The sequence below is a fragment of the Pleurodeles waltl genome, chromosome 9 (genome assembly GCF_031143425.1).
Source record: "Pleurodeles waltl isolate 20211129_DDA chromosome 9, aPleWal1.hap1.20221129, whole genome shotgun sequence".
Taxonomy (NCBI): Eukaryota; Metazoa; Chordata; class Amphibia; order Caudata; family Salamandridae; genus Pleurodeles; species Pleurodeles waltl.
Window position 1 is genome coordinate 1127306991 of NC_090448.1, and position 17347 is coordinate 1127324337.

General features: G+C 44.0%; 1 protein-coding gene across 1 annotated transcript in view; it reads right to left on the reverse strand.

Moving 5' to 3' along the window:
- PALS1 (protein associated with LIN7 1, MAGUK p55 family member) overlaps positions 1-17347 on the reverse strand; it is a 342210-nt gene that overhangs the window by 251200 nt on the left and 73663 nt on the right. The gene's annotated exons all lie outside the window — the stretch shown is intronic.

Genomic DNA, 17347 nt, shown 5'->3' on the forward strand with positions numbered 1-17347 from the left:
ACGCGGAGTCGACATGGCCTCCGCCGACGTCGAAGAACGGCGCCGATCTCCAGAAGCATCTGACGCCGCGTCCGGCGCCACAGGCAGCTTCGGCGCCGAGGCAGGAGCCGATGGACCAACCGGAGTCACAGGGCAAAATCCTGACTTCGACGGAGGGGCAACCTCCGGGGCCGAAACATCCGAAGCCACCGGAGCGGCCACCGACGCCGGCACCGGCGCCGAGCCCACATTCCCAAAAGGGAGAAAGGGCATAAAGGGTGCCGGCCGAAGAGGCGCAGGATCACCCAACGAAAAGGCCAAGGGCCCCGAAGGACCAGCCGGAGCAGCTCCTGGAGCCATCTGCTGAAAGATGGTATACATCGCATTAAGAAACGCGGTACTATCGGCTCCAGGAGTGGGAAAAGCCGGATACTGGGGTGCCTGGATCGAGGGCGACCCCGACGCCAGCCTCGACGTCTGCGACGCCGGAGAAAACACAAGAGGCTGCACCACCTCAATCACTGACGCCTGACCAGGTGAAGTCGGTGACGCCGGAGAGGGCAACGGCGTCGATGGATGCGGCGTGACCGTGGGGCTGACCTCCCAAGTCCTCCGACGCCGAGCCGAAGGTGACCTCGAACGAGACTCCTTGCTGGAGTGGCGTCGTGAGTCTCTACGGCGCCGGGAGTCTCGATGACGCCGGTGAGACCTTGGCGAAGAAGACTTCTTATGATGTTTCTCCTTCTTCTTTGACTTTGCCATGAATAACTTGGCCTCGCGCTCTTTGAGGGCCTTCGGATTCATGTGTTGACATGAATCGCAAGTCGAGACGTCGTGGTCGGAGCTCAAACACCATAGACAGTCGGAGTGAGGATCTGTAACTGACATCTTGCCCCCACACTCTCGACAGGGCTTGAAACCCGACTTCCTCTGAGACATTGTTACCGCAGAGAAGACTACACAGCAGACAATACACTGTAACCACGAAGGTAACAGTAACTCCCTCGAAGATAACCGTTTCGAATGCACGGAAAAAAGGGAACTGTCATCGGCACGTCGGCGAGGACTTCTTATTGCCTGTATGACGTCAGACGGCGTCGCGTGGGCTAGAGCGACGTCCTCGTCGACGTGCAGAGACTAGTAAGAAGATTTCCGTCGAATGCTGGCGCCATGGGAGTATTCATTAGGTGAGGAATCCACAGGTAGTTGTATCCATCAGAAACACTCAGTTAATAGCTACTTCATGCAACACTGATAGGTTTGGTAAATGGTCCTTGCAATAAATATAATACCTTTCAGTAGCTCATAGAGTACACGCATCTTGTGAAGTGTTTTACTGCTTGTGGTAAGTATAAATGCTGCTGTTGACTTCAGTTATAGTTTGTTGAGTAAGACTATGTACTTGTGAGGAATAGGATTCTACACTCAATTGATTTGGGCCACGCAGTCACCGATATGGGTCACGCAGTCACCGATATGGGTCACGCAGTCACCGATATGGGTCACGCACTCACCGATATGGGCCACGCACTCACCGATATGGGCCACGCACTCACCGATATGGGCCACGCACTCACCGATATGGGCCACGCACTCACCGATATGGGCCACGCACTCACCGATATGGGCCACGCACTCACCGATATGGGCCACGCACTCACCGATATGGGCCACGCACTCACCGATATGGGCCACGCACTCACCGATATGGGCCACGCACTCACCGATATGGGCCCGCCCCTTACACAGCACTCTTTGCAATGCCTATGTGTCCTTGCCCCCATTAGAGACCCACCCCCCACTTTTAGATCCCACTTAAAGTCCTGCTGCACAGTAAATCAGTCTAAAAATCACCTGACAAGTTTGCACTCGAGCCGTTCGCATGTTCTCAAATGCCTCATCCTCCAAACTTCATGTCACAGTCCCCTACAGATCCTCCTCCTCTTCCTGTGTGGGTGTATTTATTTTAATTAGTTCACAATGTGCTGACTCATTAGTCTAGCAGAAGCTCTAGCATTGCCCTTGCAGTTTAAAGATTAACACAAAATCAGCATTTCAGTACAGCCAGCTCCTTTTAGCAGCTCTAACTTGCAGATGTGGGCACTGTATTATGCATCCAGGTAATATGAAACCTCTCTGATCTCCAACAACTGAGTGCCATATGAGAGGAGGCATGCCAGCACTGATCTTCTGTACAACCCCATTAAATCACATCAGTGGTGTAGGGAAGTACTTTAGAACCATGATCTTTATGGTTTTACAGTTAGTCCTTGATTCATTCCTTTAAAGCTGGTTAGAAGGTGTCCTGGTGCTTGCAGACAGGAAAAGAAAGTCTAATTTTTAAAAGAAAACCATTACATTACATATTTTGTATGGATCTCCAACTGTACAGCAGCAACTGTGTGTAAACCATGCCCTATGTGCACATCTTCAACCATTTTCACTCAGTTTAGTTATCAGATACGCAATAGAATATGGTCTTGTGGCGCAACAATTGTATAGAGCTTAATGCCACATCTGGGGATGTTGCAGTGCCTGCCTACATTGGTAGCACGCTACACTGCGTAGCGTTTAGTTGGAAGTGTGTCGTCTTTGTTTTGATCCTGGGTGGGAAGTGTTTCTATGTCATGCATGATGACCACAGAGGTGTAGTTAAGGTGTTATGGGACACAGTGCTTAGCGGTGTTAGGGATCAAGAAGCGTGAGACGCAGGTGCACAGTTTATGGTTTTTAGTACACAGCTTGGAGCAGCTCTGCAGGTCCTTTGATGGTATTTCTTATGTTCATAGTCTATTAGCTGGTTACTGCACTGGGTTGTTCATTCAGAGATATTTTGTTCAAAATAGTGCAGAGATATGCTGCGACGGACTTTGTTCATAACATTCCATAGCGGATTGTTATTGTGAGATATCAAAAAGCGTTTGTAGTATGTTGCTAGTTGGGCATGCAGTGGTTAACTAAATTGAAGTCCTCCGCTGGCCTCTGGCATGTGGGAGATCTCTTTAGTTATTCCACACTTGTTCAACTGGTAACAGGTGTTTAACTGCTGTGGACTGGTACAGTACGGGGTGATGGACATGATCCTTAGCAGTTCTGCTGTATGCGGGTATAAGAGGTTCAAGCAGTAACAGGAAATGATTATGGTGTGGTAGTTACATTACTGTTATTTCACCCTCTTGCTAGACACTGCAAACTTGTGAGAATAATCCTACTTCCTTTTAGCCTCACTGATAGAAGGTTACCCCTAATATACAGGCAGCAGGTAGACCCTTGCAACTTTCTAGATTAATTTCACCACAACCAGCTCAATTAATGAGTGTAAGCACACAGAAAAGAAACAGTAAAGAGTAAAAGATGTTTGTAGTGCAAGGCATTGAAAACTCTAAAAAGAGTAACTGGACGTATTTCCTGCTACAAAGGTGAAAAATGGAAGATGAGCAAAGTGGTCAGGAAAAGATCAAAGTGAAGTGTTCCAAGACACTTGCTTGTCAGTGCGAGTGAGAACATCTAAATATCTTACATCAATAGAAAAAAAGAGTCCATAGTCTTCAAAAAAATTTTTTTTTAAACTAAGGTAATCCAGATTTACAACAGAAACCCAGGTTAAACGGTACGTTAAAAATAACCAACAAACACACTATTGCACAAATAGATGCCTACTTGTTCTCCGTTCGCATATAGTAGCAGCAGGGAGAAAATCCTTATCCATGAAGTCTGAAGGAAACGTGGAGGAAAGCAGTAATTTATATCCCGCAGTTGAGCCCCCAAACGTGTGTCCTCTACCTTTACCTCTTCCGCTCAAATTTAATTTCATGTAAACTGTTGGCACCTTCCAGAATGATAGAAGGAGGTACTTTGATGATGTTGTTGAAAACGAGAACGATAGGCGATCTTCCTTCACCTCTTCTGACGAAAACCCTTTTTAAAGCTCCTGTAAAGACAGCCATTGCCATAGTAGTGTCATTAAGTATTTCATATGCTCTACGGATGCATTAACGAGAGCCGCAAACCATTTGTCATTGGAAGGGCAGGTCAATAATACTGGCTTGAACTTCAGCAGCCAAGCATACTTTTGAAGGACCGCACCACATTACCCATCTCTAACTATGACTGTAGGCAGGTGTTATAGTTTTCTTCCTCTCCTCAACAATAGCTTTGTTCCTTTTTTTTTTTTTACTTCTTCAGGAAGATATTTTGTTTATTCTTCCAACTCATCACTTATATGCGTACCTGTCTAATGCTAGCTATGCACCACCAAGTTGCCGCTGTTTCCATTTTTATCCCCATCACCAGAAGTCTTTTAATGTCCTTTTTAGGTGAAGGACCAGCCTTGGCTGCTTCTAAAGCTAACTTCTTAATTGTAGCTTTTATCAGGGAGTCTGCAAGTAGATGAGATTTAAAGGTCCTGTGTTGGAAATGGCCCTTAAAACAGGGTTATCAACAAACATTTTGCCTCTGACCTGTTTTTGATCCTGTGCTGAACTTAGTTTCTGCTGGCATTAGGACTCTGCTCACTTTACCACTGCTGACCAATTCTAAAGTGTAAGGGCTCTCCGTCTAAATTGCATTGGTTTATCCATGATTGGCATATCTGATCTACTAGTAAGTCCCTAGCAATGTGCACTATATGTGCCCAGGGCCTGTAAATCAAATGCTGCTAGTGGGCCTGCAGCACTGATTGTGCCACCCACATGAGTAGCCCTGTAAACATTTCTCAGACCTGTCACTGCATTGTCTGTGTGTGCAGTTTTAACTGCCAGTTTGACATGGCAAGCGCACCCACTTGCCAGTCCCAAACCTCTCCTTTCACTACATGTAAGTCACCCCTAAGGCAGGCCCAAGGCAATCCCATGGGCAGGGTGCAGTGTATTGAAAAGGTAGGACATGTACTGGTGTGTTTCACATGTCCCGATAGTGAAATGCTGCTAAATTTGTTTTTCACTATTGCAAGGCCTTTCTCTCCCATATATTAACATGGGGATTGTATTGAAATATCTCTTGAGTGTAATTTCCTATTGGGAGCACATAGATATATGGAGTTTGGGGTCTTTCACAATTTAAAAATACATATTTTGGTGAAGTTGTTTTTTTAAATTTTAAGTTTGAAAATGCCACTTTTAGAAAGTGGGCATTTTCTGGCATATCCATTTTGTGCCTCTGCCTGGCTGTGGAATATATGTCAGGGTGACAGTTGGGCTGTTTGTTAATTCACTCCAGACAGTCACACAAAAGGGAGCAGATGGGGTGCCCTGCATGTCCTGATGGTTCTTCCTCGGCTAGCGTGGTGAGAGGAGCAGACACTGGCAACTGAACAGGGCTGTGCCTGTCCTTACACAAAGCAGTCTTGAACCCCCTGGAGTGTGTCTGGGGTCAAAGCAGGAAAGTCAGGGTCTTGTGCACTACAAAGACTTTCATTTGAAGTTTGCCTACAGCAAAGGCAGAAATGAGTACAAGTACTGGTCTTCTGAGACCACAACTTCAGAATCCTTCTGGACAGAGGACATTCTGCCAGGAAGAAGAACTAGATGCTGTTGGAGGGACTGCCACTCTACCTGTTGCTTTGCTGTGCTGGCCTGCTCCTTGATGCTGCTGTCCTGGGAGTGAAAGGACTGGACTTTGCTTTCTACATCCTGCATCCTAAGTTTCTCCAAGGGCTTGGACTGAGCTTGCCACCAGTTAAGAAGTCTCAGGGACATCAAAGACTAACTGCCAGCACCTGGGATCTCTAGCTAGGAGTCCCAACTCGCTAAGTGGTGCCAAATCCAGTTCCTGGGCCTTTGGGAGTGAATTCTGGTGTAACCAAGAAGAAACTAAGCACATCGACTCCAGAGTGACTTCAGAAACGGTGCCCCTGTCAAACTCTGTGCTGCTGCCTACAATAGAGCTGTTGGTATCGCGGAGTGTGACGGTTGCGACAGACACCGCAGCCCTGACACCACTGCAGCACCTCCAAAGTCTGACCACAGCACAAGTCCTAAGTGCTGTATCCCGGATGTCCGGGACACCTAACTCCGCCACAGCATCTGTGGCCCCGTGGTATACTTGTGACACTGCAAAGTCAACGCCTCACTTCTTGACCTGCTGGATTCACCTACCCCGCCGGACCGGAAGAAGCAACCGACACCGCATCACTTCCCCTGCAACAGTAAGGAACAGATGCCTCACCGCCCCTGCCTCGCAGCAAGGAACCAACACTTCACCTCTCCGGTAGCAGTAAGGAACAGACACCGCAATGGCTTCAGCTATGCCTCACCTCCTTGAATATGTGCAAAGTCTTTGCTTCCTCATCATTTTCAAAGGTACTGTGCCTGGGGTTTGTGCGACACCGTGACCGCCTTGCAAGTGGCATTGGACTGTTGGGAACGGTTCAGTCAAAGACATTGTAATAGCCCTATTTGGAGCTATTGTGTTTCTAAGCACTTTTCAGAGATTTAATCTTTAAAAATGTGTATATTTGCTTGTGCATGCTGGATTTTTATCATTTTGGTCTTTTTACTCAGATAAATATTGGCTTTTTTTCTAAACTGGTGTGGAGTACTTTTGTGGTTTTTTCACTGTGTTACTATGTGTGCACACAAATACTTTACACATTGCCTTAGATATAAACCTGCTCATGCCAAGCTACCATGGTAGCTGAATGAATAGTTTAGTTTCTAGTTTTCCCATAGCCCAACGTCCAGGACATATTGTTTAAGGTCGAGGACAGCAGGTTTTCGTGTTTATTTTGTCCTTGGAAAAAGTAGGCCCAAACCTCTATAGCACAAACTCTTTGGATGCCAGTTTGAAGGGAGGGGCACTGTCTGCAGCTGACATAATATTTATGTTCATGTGTTAATGCTGTTTGAACTTGTATTTATGGTTCATTAATGCAAGGCCTTTAACATTAGGATGAGCACTTTAACTCCTTCTGTGCCATGGACGTAACGGTTACGTCCAGTGGCACAGCCCTGCTCTGCCAGGGATGTAACCATTACGTCCTGGCACTGACTCACTGCCCCCGAGGGTCATCCACCCACACCCCCCTGGGCAGGGACAGCAGCGGAAGCGCTTCCCACTGCCACCCCTGGCCCCCTATTCCCCACCCCAACCTCCCATGACATATGATGATGTCACCCCCATCACGCTGGTAGCATGGCTTCCAGGGCGTCCGAGGAGAAATTGATTAGTTTCTCCTCAGGACGGGGATGGGGCCGGTCAGAGAGGCATCGGAGGAAAGGAAAGGATTTTCCTTTCCTTCGATGTCTCTGAGTATTCCTGCAGCACGAGCGCATAGCGATTGTGCTGCAGGAATGCCCACTAGACACCAGGGAGTTTGTTTTTATTCATTTATGCATAAGGGGAGTGGCCCCTCGTGTTGCGCCCCGAGGGGTGAGCATTTTTTATTTAGGCCACATCAGCCTATTTTAATTAGGGCCATCTGCCTCCCCCCGCCCCCCCCAAAAGCATTTCTCCTCCAATCACGTGGAGGGGGCAGAGAGGCATGAAAGGAGAGGAAAGGTCTTTTCTCTCCTTTCATGTCTCTCTGAGCATTTCTGCTGCCCGATTGCGATGCGATCGGGCAGCAGAAATGCCACTAGACACCAGGGATTTTTTGTGTGTGTGTTTATGAAATAAGGGGAGCAGCCCCAGGGGGGCAATTTATTTCTAAATAACACCCCCCCCCCCACCGGGCCAGATCGGCCTCTTATAATTAGGCCGATCACGGGGGATTGTTTGGTTTGTTTTTGTTTATATTTGTATGTGGGGAGCTACCCTATAGGCAAGGGTCGCTCCCCTGGGGGCAAACTTAGGCCCATATTTATACTTTTTTAGCACTGCATTTGCGCCACTTTTTGAAGCAAAAACAGCACAAACTTACAAAATACAATTGTATTTTGCAAGTTTGCGCCGCTTTTGCGTAAAAAAATGACGCAAATGCGGCGCTAAAAAAGTATAAATATGGGCCTCAATTCTAGGCCGTTTCTTCCCCCCTTGGGGGCAGATTCACCTATTTTTATTAGGCCAATCTGCTCCCAAGGGGGCCAGAAACCACTAGACACCAGGGATTTTTTTGTCAGTTTCACATGAGGGGAGCAACCCCTTAGGAAAGGGAGGGGGGGGCAAATTTGTTTTAGGCAATTTCTGCCCCCCTTGGGGCCAGATCAGCCTATTATAATTAGGCAGATCTGCCCCCGGGGGAGGGGGGATGCAAAAACCTCTAGGCACCAGGGATTTTTTTTTGTTTGTTTTATTTTTTTTATATGTGGGGAGCGACCGCCTAAGGCAAGGGTCATTCCCCTGGGGGCAAAATTAATTCTAGGCTATTCGGCCTATTGTAATTAGGCCAATCTGCCTCCCAAGGGGGGCAGAAACCACTAGACACTAGGGATTTTTATATTTTTTGCATCAATTTCACGCAAGGGGAGCAACCCCTTAGGTAATGGAACCTTCCGGAATCTGCAGGAATCCACAAAATTCCTACCACCCAGCATTGTCTCATCTATACTGATAAAAATTCTGCTGCACTGGTCAGCCTAAAAATGTTTTTTTTTTCCCCAAACTGCCCTTTTGGACCCACTTGGGTCCCCTCTCAATTTCGACATGTTTTTGCTCTTCCCCGTTACAAGCACTTGGCCCACCTACACAAGTGAGGTATCATTTTCACCGGGAGACTGGAGGGGAACGTTGGGTGGTGGGAAATTTGTCCCAGTGCGGTGATCCCACACAGAAATGTGGGAAGAATTAGATTTTGTTTTAGCTAAATTTGAGGTTCGCTGAGGATTCTGGGTAAGAAAACATTGGGGGATCCACACTAGTCACACATCACTGGACTCCCTCGGGTGTCTAGTTTTCAGAAATGTCTGGGTTTGGTAGGTTTCCCTAGATGGTTGCTGAGCACAGGACCAAAAACACAGGTGCCCCCCCCCCACAAAAACAGGTTGTTTTGTATTTGATAATTTTGATGTGTCCAGATAGTGTTTTGGTGCATTTCCTGTTGCGAGCACAAGGCCTACCCACACAAGTGAGGTACCATTTTTATCTGGAGACTTGGAGGAAGGAAATTTGTGGCTTCTCTCAGATTCCAGAACTTTCTGTCATCGAAATGTGAGGAAAAAGTGTTTTTTTAGCCACATTTTGAGGTTTGCAAAGGATTCTGGGTAACAGAACCTGGTGAGAGCCCCACAAGTCACCCCATCTTGGATTCCCCTAGGTCTCTAGTTTTCAATAATGCACAGGTTTGGTAGGTTTCCTTAGGTGTCAGCTGAGCTAGAGGCCAAAATCCACAGGTAGGCACTTTTAAAAAAAACATCTCTGTTTTCTTTGGAAAACTTTAATGTGTCCACGTTGTGTTTTGGGGCATTTCCTGTCGTGGGCACTAGGCCTACCCACACAAGTGAGGTATCCTTTTTATCTGGAGACTTGGGGGAACATAGAATAGCAAAACAAGTGTTATTGCCCCTTGTCTTTCTCTACATTTTTTCCTTCCAAATATAAGACAGTGTGTAAAAAAAATACGTATATATATATTATAATAATATTTGAGAAATGCCCTGTAAATCACAAGCTAGTATGGGCACCCCGGAATTCAGAGATGTGCGAATAACCATTGCTCCTCAACACAATATCTTGTGCCCATTTTGGAAATACAAAGGTTTTCTTGACACCTATTTTTCACTATTTATATTTCAGCAAATGAACTGCTGTATACCCGGTATAGAATGAAAACCCACTGCAAGGTGCAGCTCATTTATTGGCTCTGGGTACCTAGGGTTCTTGATGAACCTACAAGCCCTATATATCCCCGCAACCAGAAGAGTTCAGCAGACGTAACTGTATATTGCTTTCAAAAATCTGACATTGCAGGAAAAAGTTAGAGTAAAACGTAGAGAAAAATGGCTGTTTTTTTCACCTCAATTTTAATATTGTTTTATTTCAGTTGTTATTTTCTGTAGGAAGCCCTTGTAGGATCTACAAAAATTACCCATTGCTGAATTCAGAATTTTGTCTACGTTTCAGAAATGTTTAGGTTTCTGGAATCCAGCACTGGTATCACACCCATTTCTGTCACTGACTGGAAGGAGGCTGAAAGCACACAAAAAATAAATCGTAAAAATGGGGTATGTCCCAGAAAAATGCCACAATTGTGTGGAAGAATTGGGTTTTCTGATTCAAGTCTGCCTGTTCCTGAAAGCTGGGAAGCTGGTGATGTTAGCACTGCAAGCCCCTTGTTCATGCCATTGTCAGGGAAAAAAACACAAGCCTTCTTCTGCAGCACTTTATTCCCCCCCCCATTTTTTTAAACGTTTTTTTTTTTTTTTTTTTTTTAAACAAAATTTTCACTGTATTTTGGCTAATTTCTTGGTCTCCTTCCGGGGAACCCACAAAGTCTGGGTACCGCTAGAATCCCTAGGATGTTGGAAAAAATGGACGCAAATTTGACGTGGGTAGCTTATGTAGACAAAAAAGTTATGAGGGCCTAAGCGTGCCCTGCCCCAAATAGCCCAAAAAAGGCCTGGCACCTGAGGGGGGGAAAGGCCTGGCAGCCAAGGGGTTAAAAGAGGGTGGGGGTTATGACCATACCCCCACCTCAAAAGGGGACAAAGTTGTTCTACCCACTGGTGGGCAGATGGGGCAATTACCCCACCCCCATCCACTCCCTGGGGGTAGGGGGAGGGGGACAGACAGCCTATTAGATGCCAGGGAATAAAAATTAAAACAAGAGGGGTGGGGGCTGCCACCCAGTATGGGCATGGGTATGCTGCCCAACCTAACTGAAGGGGTAAGAGTCTTTCAGCCCCCACCCCCTGTAAACTAAAGGATCTTATCGCAACAGCAAGCAAGAGGACATTTGATCATTTGGGTTTCGATTTTACATTTGGACCAAGAGAGCTTGGCTAACTCCCAATATCGTCCCACATGGAATGGTGAGCTGCTGCACTTTTGGGACACTGCCACCTAGAAAAATCTGCCAGACCTAGACACATCTGAAAACTAAACATTTGGGTGCGTCCAGGGTGGTGTGGTTCACATGCACCCCACACCATTTCCTTACCCACAATGCTCTACAAACCTCCAAATTTGCTTGAAATCACCATTTCCCTACATTTTTGTGATAGACCCTTCCGGAATCCACAGTAATCCACAAAATTCCAACGACCCAGCATTGTCAAATCTATTCCGATAAAAATTCGGCCCCACTTGTCCGCCTAGAAACGCTTTTTCTCAAACTGCCCTGTTAGACCTGCTTTGGTTCCTTCTCACTTTCGACATATTTTTGGCCCTTCCCTGTCACAGGCACTTGGCCCACCTACACAGTTGAGGTATCACTTTTATCGGGACACAGAGGGGAACGTTGGATGGCAGGAAATCTATGCTGGTGTGGTGATCCCACGCAGAAATGTGAGGAAAATTAATTTCTTTTAGCTAAAACTGAGGTTTGCTGAGGATTATGGGTAAAAAAAAAAAAAAAAGCTCTGGGGAATCCACGCAAGGCACACCTCCCTCGAGTGTCTAGTTTTCAGAAATGTCTGGGTTTGGTCGGTTTCCCTAGATGGCTGCTGAGCCCAGGACAAAAACACAGGTGTCCCCTTGCAAAAAACAGGTAGGTTTGTAATAGATCATTTTGATATGTCCATGTTGTGTTTTGACCCTTCCCTGTTGCGGGCACTATGTCTACCAACACATGTGAGGTACCATTTTTATGGGTAGACTTGAGGGAATGCTGGGTGGAATTAAGTTTATGGCTCCTCTCAGATTCCAGAACTTTCCATCACCGAAATGTAAGGAAAAGGTGTTTTTTTTTTTTTGCCAAATGTTGATGTTTGCAAAGGATTCTGGGTAATGGAACCTGGTGAGATCAACACCATTAATGCCATCTTGGGTTCCTCTAGGCATCTAGTTTTCAGAAATGCACAGGTTTGGTAGGTTTTCCTAGGTGCTGGCTGAGCTAGAGGCCAAAATCCACAGCCAGGCACTTTCCAAAAAACACAGTCAGTTTTCAATGTGAGAATTTGATGTGTCCTAGTTGCGTTTTGGGGCATTTCCTGTCAGGGGCACTAGGCCTTCCCACACAAAAGAGGTACCATTTTTAATCGGGAGAATGCTGGTTGGAAGGAAGTTTGTGGCTCATCCCTGATTCTAGAACTTTGCAGCACTGAAATGTTAGGGAAACGTGATTTTTAGACAAATTGAGGTTTGCAAAGGATTCTGGGTGCTAGAACCTGGTGAGAGACCCACAACAAGTCACCCCATTCTGAATTCTCCTCGGGGTCCAGTTTTCAAATATATATAGATTTGCTAGGTTTTCCTAGGTGTTGGTTGAGCTAGAGGCCAAAATTCACAGCTTGGCACTTTGCAAAAAACAGGTCAGTTTTCTTTGGGAAAATGTGACGTGTCCACGTTGTGTTTTGTCGCATTTCTTTTCCGTGGGCACTAGGCCTACCCACACAAGTGAGGAGCCATTTTTATTGGGAGACTTGGGGGAACAGAGAATAGAAGTGTTATTGCCCCTTGTCTTTCTCTACATTTTTTCCCCTTCCAAATGTAAGATAGTGTGTAAAAAAGAAGTCTATTTGAGAAATGCCATGTATTTCACATGCTAGTATGGGGATCCCCGAATTCAGGGATGTGCAAATAACCACTGCTTCTCAACACCTTATCTTGTGCCCATTTTGGAAATACAAAGGTTTCCATGACACCTATTTTTCACTCTTTATATTTTACCAAATTAATTGCTGTATACCCATTGCAAGGTGCAGCTCATTTATTGGCTCTGGGTACCTAGGGCTCTTGATTAACCTACAATCTCTATATATCCCCACAACCAGAAGAGTCCAGCAGATGTAACGGTATATTGCTTTAAAAAATCTGCCATAGCTAAAAATAAAAAATAAATAAAAAATGTTTCAGAAGAAAATGTGGACAAAAATGGCTGTTTTTTCAACTCAATTTCAATATTTTTTTATTTCAGCTGTTACTTTATGCAGGAAAACCTTGGAAGGATCTACACAAATGCCCTCTTGCTGAATTCAGAATTCTGTCTACTTTCAGAAATGTTTAGCTGTCTGGGATCTACTACTGGTTTCACACCCATTTCTGTCACTAACTGGAAGGAGGCTGCAAGCACAAAAATAAAATTTGGAAAAATCGGGTTTGTCCCAGGAAAATGCAAAAATTGGGTTGAAAAATGTTTTTTTCTGATTCAAGTCTGCCTGTTCTTGAAAGCTGGGAAGATGGTGATTTTAGCACTGAAAACCCATTGTTGATGCCATTTGCACGGGAAAAAAAAACACATGCTTTCTTCTGCAGCACTTTTTTCCCCTATTTTCCCCAAACAAATTTTAGCTGTATTTTGGCTAATTTTTTTGGTCTCCTCCAGGAGAACCCACAAACTCTGGGTACCTTTAGAATCCCTAGGATGTTGGAAAAAAAGAGGCAAATTTGGTGTGGATAGCTTATGTTGACAAAAAGTTAAGAGAGCCCAAGTGCGAACTACCCCAAATAGCCAATAAATGCTCAGCACAGGGGGTGGAGGCCCAGCAGTGAATGGGTTAAAAAAAAAATAAAAAAAATAAAAAAAAGAGAAGATGGTAACCTCGGACTGCACAACTGACAGTGGTTTCAGTAAAAAAAAAAAAAAAAAAAAAGAATTTAAACGTGTTTAAAAAGTTTAACAAGTTGAGGCTGGGTATAATGCCACCAGAATGCTCTTTGATTAGATGCAAAGTTTTGCAGAAGCTTGTTATCAAGATTGATGATTACTGCTTTCAAAATAAAATGTTCAGAAAAAGAATGCAACTAGGGAAAAAAAAAAACTTTTGCTAAATTACTGCAAAATTTTATGTACCATTTTTTGAAGCATCATCTTGTAATACATATTGATGCATGCTAGTGTTTCCAAAAAATATTCATAATGGAAAACGAGGGTAACCAGTTTTAACAAGATTATGGGAAACATGAAAATAAACAAGCATTGGCAAAGCCAACCAATCTGAAATTGGTGGTCAGTCTTTTTGTTTTGTCAATGCGTTTCTTGTTTTGACATGGCTTTTGGAAAACTTTGTTATGGGAGCTGCCAGGCCCTCACCATTGTAACAAGCACTGGCAAAAGCAAAACTTTTTTTTTTTGCTTTTTCACAAAAAGCACACATTGCCACATTAGTTCCTGGCACTAAACAAAAATACGAGGTGTGCCAATATGGTCTTTGTAAAAGAGCATACTAGTATCAATCTCTCACAGTAAAGCGAGATGATAGATGGGTAGAAAGAGAAATATAATTGTATTCAAAACAAAAGGTCTTGGTTAATGCCAGATCGAATTAGGGGCCCAATTCTTAAAGAAAGTCACAAAAGAGCACCCAGGATATATGTATTTGCATTAGTGCAGAATTATGGCTTTTGTGATTTCACAAGAATTTACAGAAGATTAGGAAATCTTACTTCTAGAAAATATTTGTGAACTGTATTATAGCATGAGCAAATGTGAACATGTAGATTTGCTCATGCAAAAATCTATTGATTGTTTACAAGTTCATTTTCCCTACAACCACTTTTTTTACCCTAGTACTGTCAGGAATACTTTTCCAGCCTCTCTCAGTATGGGAAAAGAAACATACAGAAAAGCTGGTAAAAATCCTTAAAAACATGCAAGATGGTAGGTTTGCACGGGCTCAAAGGCATTCCAACCTTAGAATTATTGCGTAGTGCTTCCTTCGGGCCCAATATATAGATCTGCGGAAAGGTGGCACAATAAGGAAACTGCTAGTCTTAAAGCCCTACTATAGAATTAGCCCTGGCAAAATCAGGGACTATTATCAGAGCTCTTATATAGTGAGATTGCTGCCATAATTTGTCACCGGACTACACAGCAACAAAGGGACAAGTAGATTTTTTACAGGACAAGTAGATTTATGAAGCAATCTGTTCCATGAACAAGTAGATATTTTATTAAATTCCACACTCCTGCACGGGGGTGAGAAGGGGTTATCTTAGCTGTGTGACTCCCTTACTCTGACAAAAGTGAGGGTCCCTACCTGGACAGGGTGCAAACCACTGCCAACTAGAGATGTCGTTTTGAACATCCTGCATACAGGTTTTAGTGTTTTTTCTTTCTTGGCCTTACATCCATGAAAGTGGCTGGCTTTAGAAACACTGATGTGCTGGATAATTTTGGGTAACCCAGGAGAGAAATTATGCTTTTTTGCCAAAGCCTTAGTTCTAATATGAAAAAAAGCATCTTTCTGCTTTTTATTATTTTGCACACCAATTGAGCATGGAACTCAGTCAATGAAGGTGCAACATAAATTCATATCACATGGAGTAGGCAGTGATTCTGGACTGGTTTAGCCCGGATTAGGGCTCTTCAGATGATTAAAGCTTGATTTGTAACTCCAGACATAATTCAAGGAAGATCAGAGAATATCAAGGCAAGGGCAGCTTGAAAGAAAATCAACCACCACCTGTCCACATTGTTGGCCCTGGACATCAGCTAACAACTTAAGCATGAGGCTGTTCGTCTAATGGAGAAGAAATCCCAAACACTTAAAGTAGCAGGACCAAAATTAGACTGAAAGATTGTTGTAGCAAATCTAGTCTTGAACACTTGCAGGTTCTTGCCACTAAACTTGGAGAACTAGTTTTTACTGAAGAAAGGTAAGTCTATGACTATGCCTTTTTTAAATGCTACTGTGCAGAGATTCTGAAAACAATTAAGCAAGACTGTTCTTGCATACAGAGCTGCTCATGGCATAAGCTGCAGACTCTCCCCTGTGCTTAATTAGTTGCAGCTGCTTTATTTAATTCCAACAGTTGTTAGGATGACTTTCTCTACTCATCCTGTGACGCCTATTCCGCAAGCTTATTTAAATTGTCCCAGTTTTTGAAGTTGTAACATGCAGTAGATGATGCTTCATATCTCAAAGGCACACTCCCACAAACTTCCCAGACAGCTTCACTCAACGAGAATCCTAATCGCACACATCCCTTACATATGCAGAATTAGAACTGGCGGTTGTGCCTTCTATCTCGCTCCTAATGTCTGGAACAACCTTCCCTTAAACATTAGAGTCACTTCTTCAGTTCTTCAACTCTGCAAGAAACTGAAGACCTCTCTTGTCACTTAGCCCTGTCCCATACAGTTCCTGCTTCTGCAGAAGGATACCCTCCCGGGTGGGTTGTGAGCTATAGAAATGCACATAACATGCCATATTGATCTGCCAAAAGGAGATGCTTTTTGATTAACTGGCAATTACCCCTATCAATGAAAGGATTATCTGGTTGTTTAAGGGCTTTCCATGTGGATTACGTCTGTTACATCACCCAGTACTTCAAAAAGAGTTACTTTGTCACTGGATAAAAATAATTAACATCTACCAGGTACCAGAGGAAAGTCACTGTAAAAAAGAAAATAACCACAATGCGGCGCATCTTTACCATCATCCTTAAGTACATATTGTTACACTTCAAGCAGTTCATGCTCTCCTCGTAACTGCTGCAAACAACTACTGGATGTATCAATAGATATAAATGTTGTTGAAATGTTTTATTTACTGTTCAGGAAATGCTAATTTACCCAAGTGAATCACAGACTGTAGAACATTAACTCAGGATTACAGTGTAACACAACTACATACTTGCACTAAAAAGTATTCACTCTTAGCAACTCACGATAACTCAGTCCACCGGCTCATCACTTCCTTCCTCCAAGAGCTTCAACACTCTCCACTATCAGAGACAGGTCCATCAACCGATTAACCTCAGAACGTGTTAAGGAGGAATGTTCTAAGGCGTTCAGACTTGCGTTATGGGGAGAGCTCTCAGAGACTTTAAAGCCAAGGACAAAACCACCATGAGAAATCCAACGAATTCTATCATTTGCCTATTCTTCATGTGAAAAGGTAAGCAACCTCTTATAAATGTTTTGATCACAACTACATGATTGCTGTTGGCTCTATTTATGTACGGTCTTAAGGCTTAACTGTCTGTTTTGTATGTTTTTATTTGCTACACTCAGTAGATATTAATCCACTTTGACACAAGTCAACTAGAGCTCTCAGAACGCACACTTAACCTTTCATTTGTACACGTTATACACAGTTGCTGAACTGAGGCCCACACTTTATAATTGGTCAACCGTAATCCAATAAAATAGCATGCTCTTTTCAAATTATATCTGTATTTCATCCTGCTCCTAACCATACATATTAGACAAGTCCTGGGGCTGTCTTAAGCACAATATGGATCCAAACCACACAGTTAGCTAAGCATGTAACAACTGACCAACACATTCACATCCAGCAAGGTTCTTGCTCTTCTCTACATTAAGAGTATGTATGAGGCACAATCTTTGGAACTGGCAGACACACACCACTCTTCCAAGACAAATAGTAAA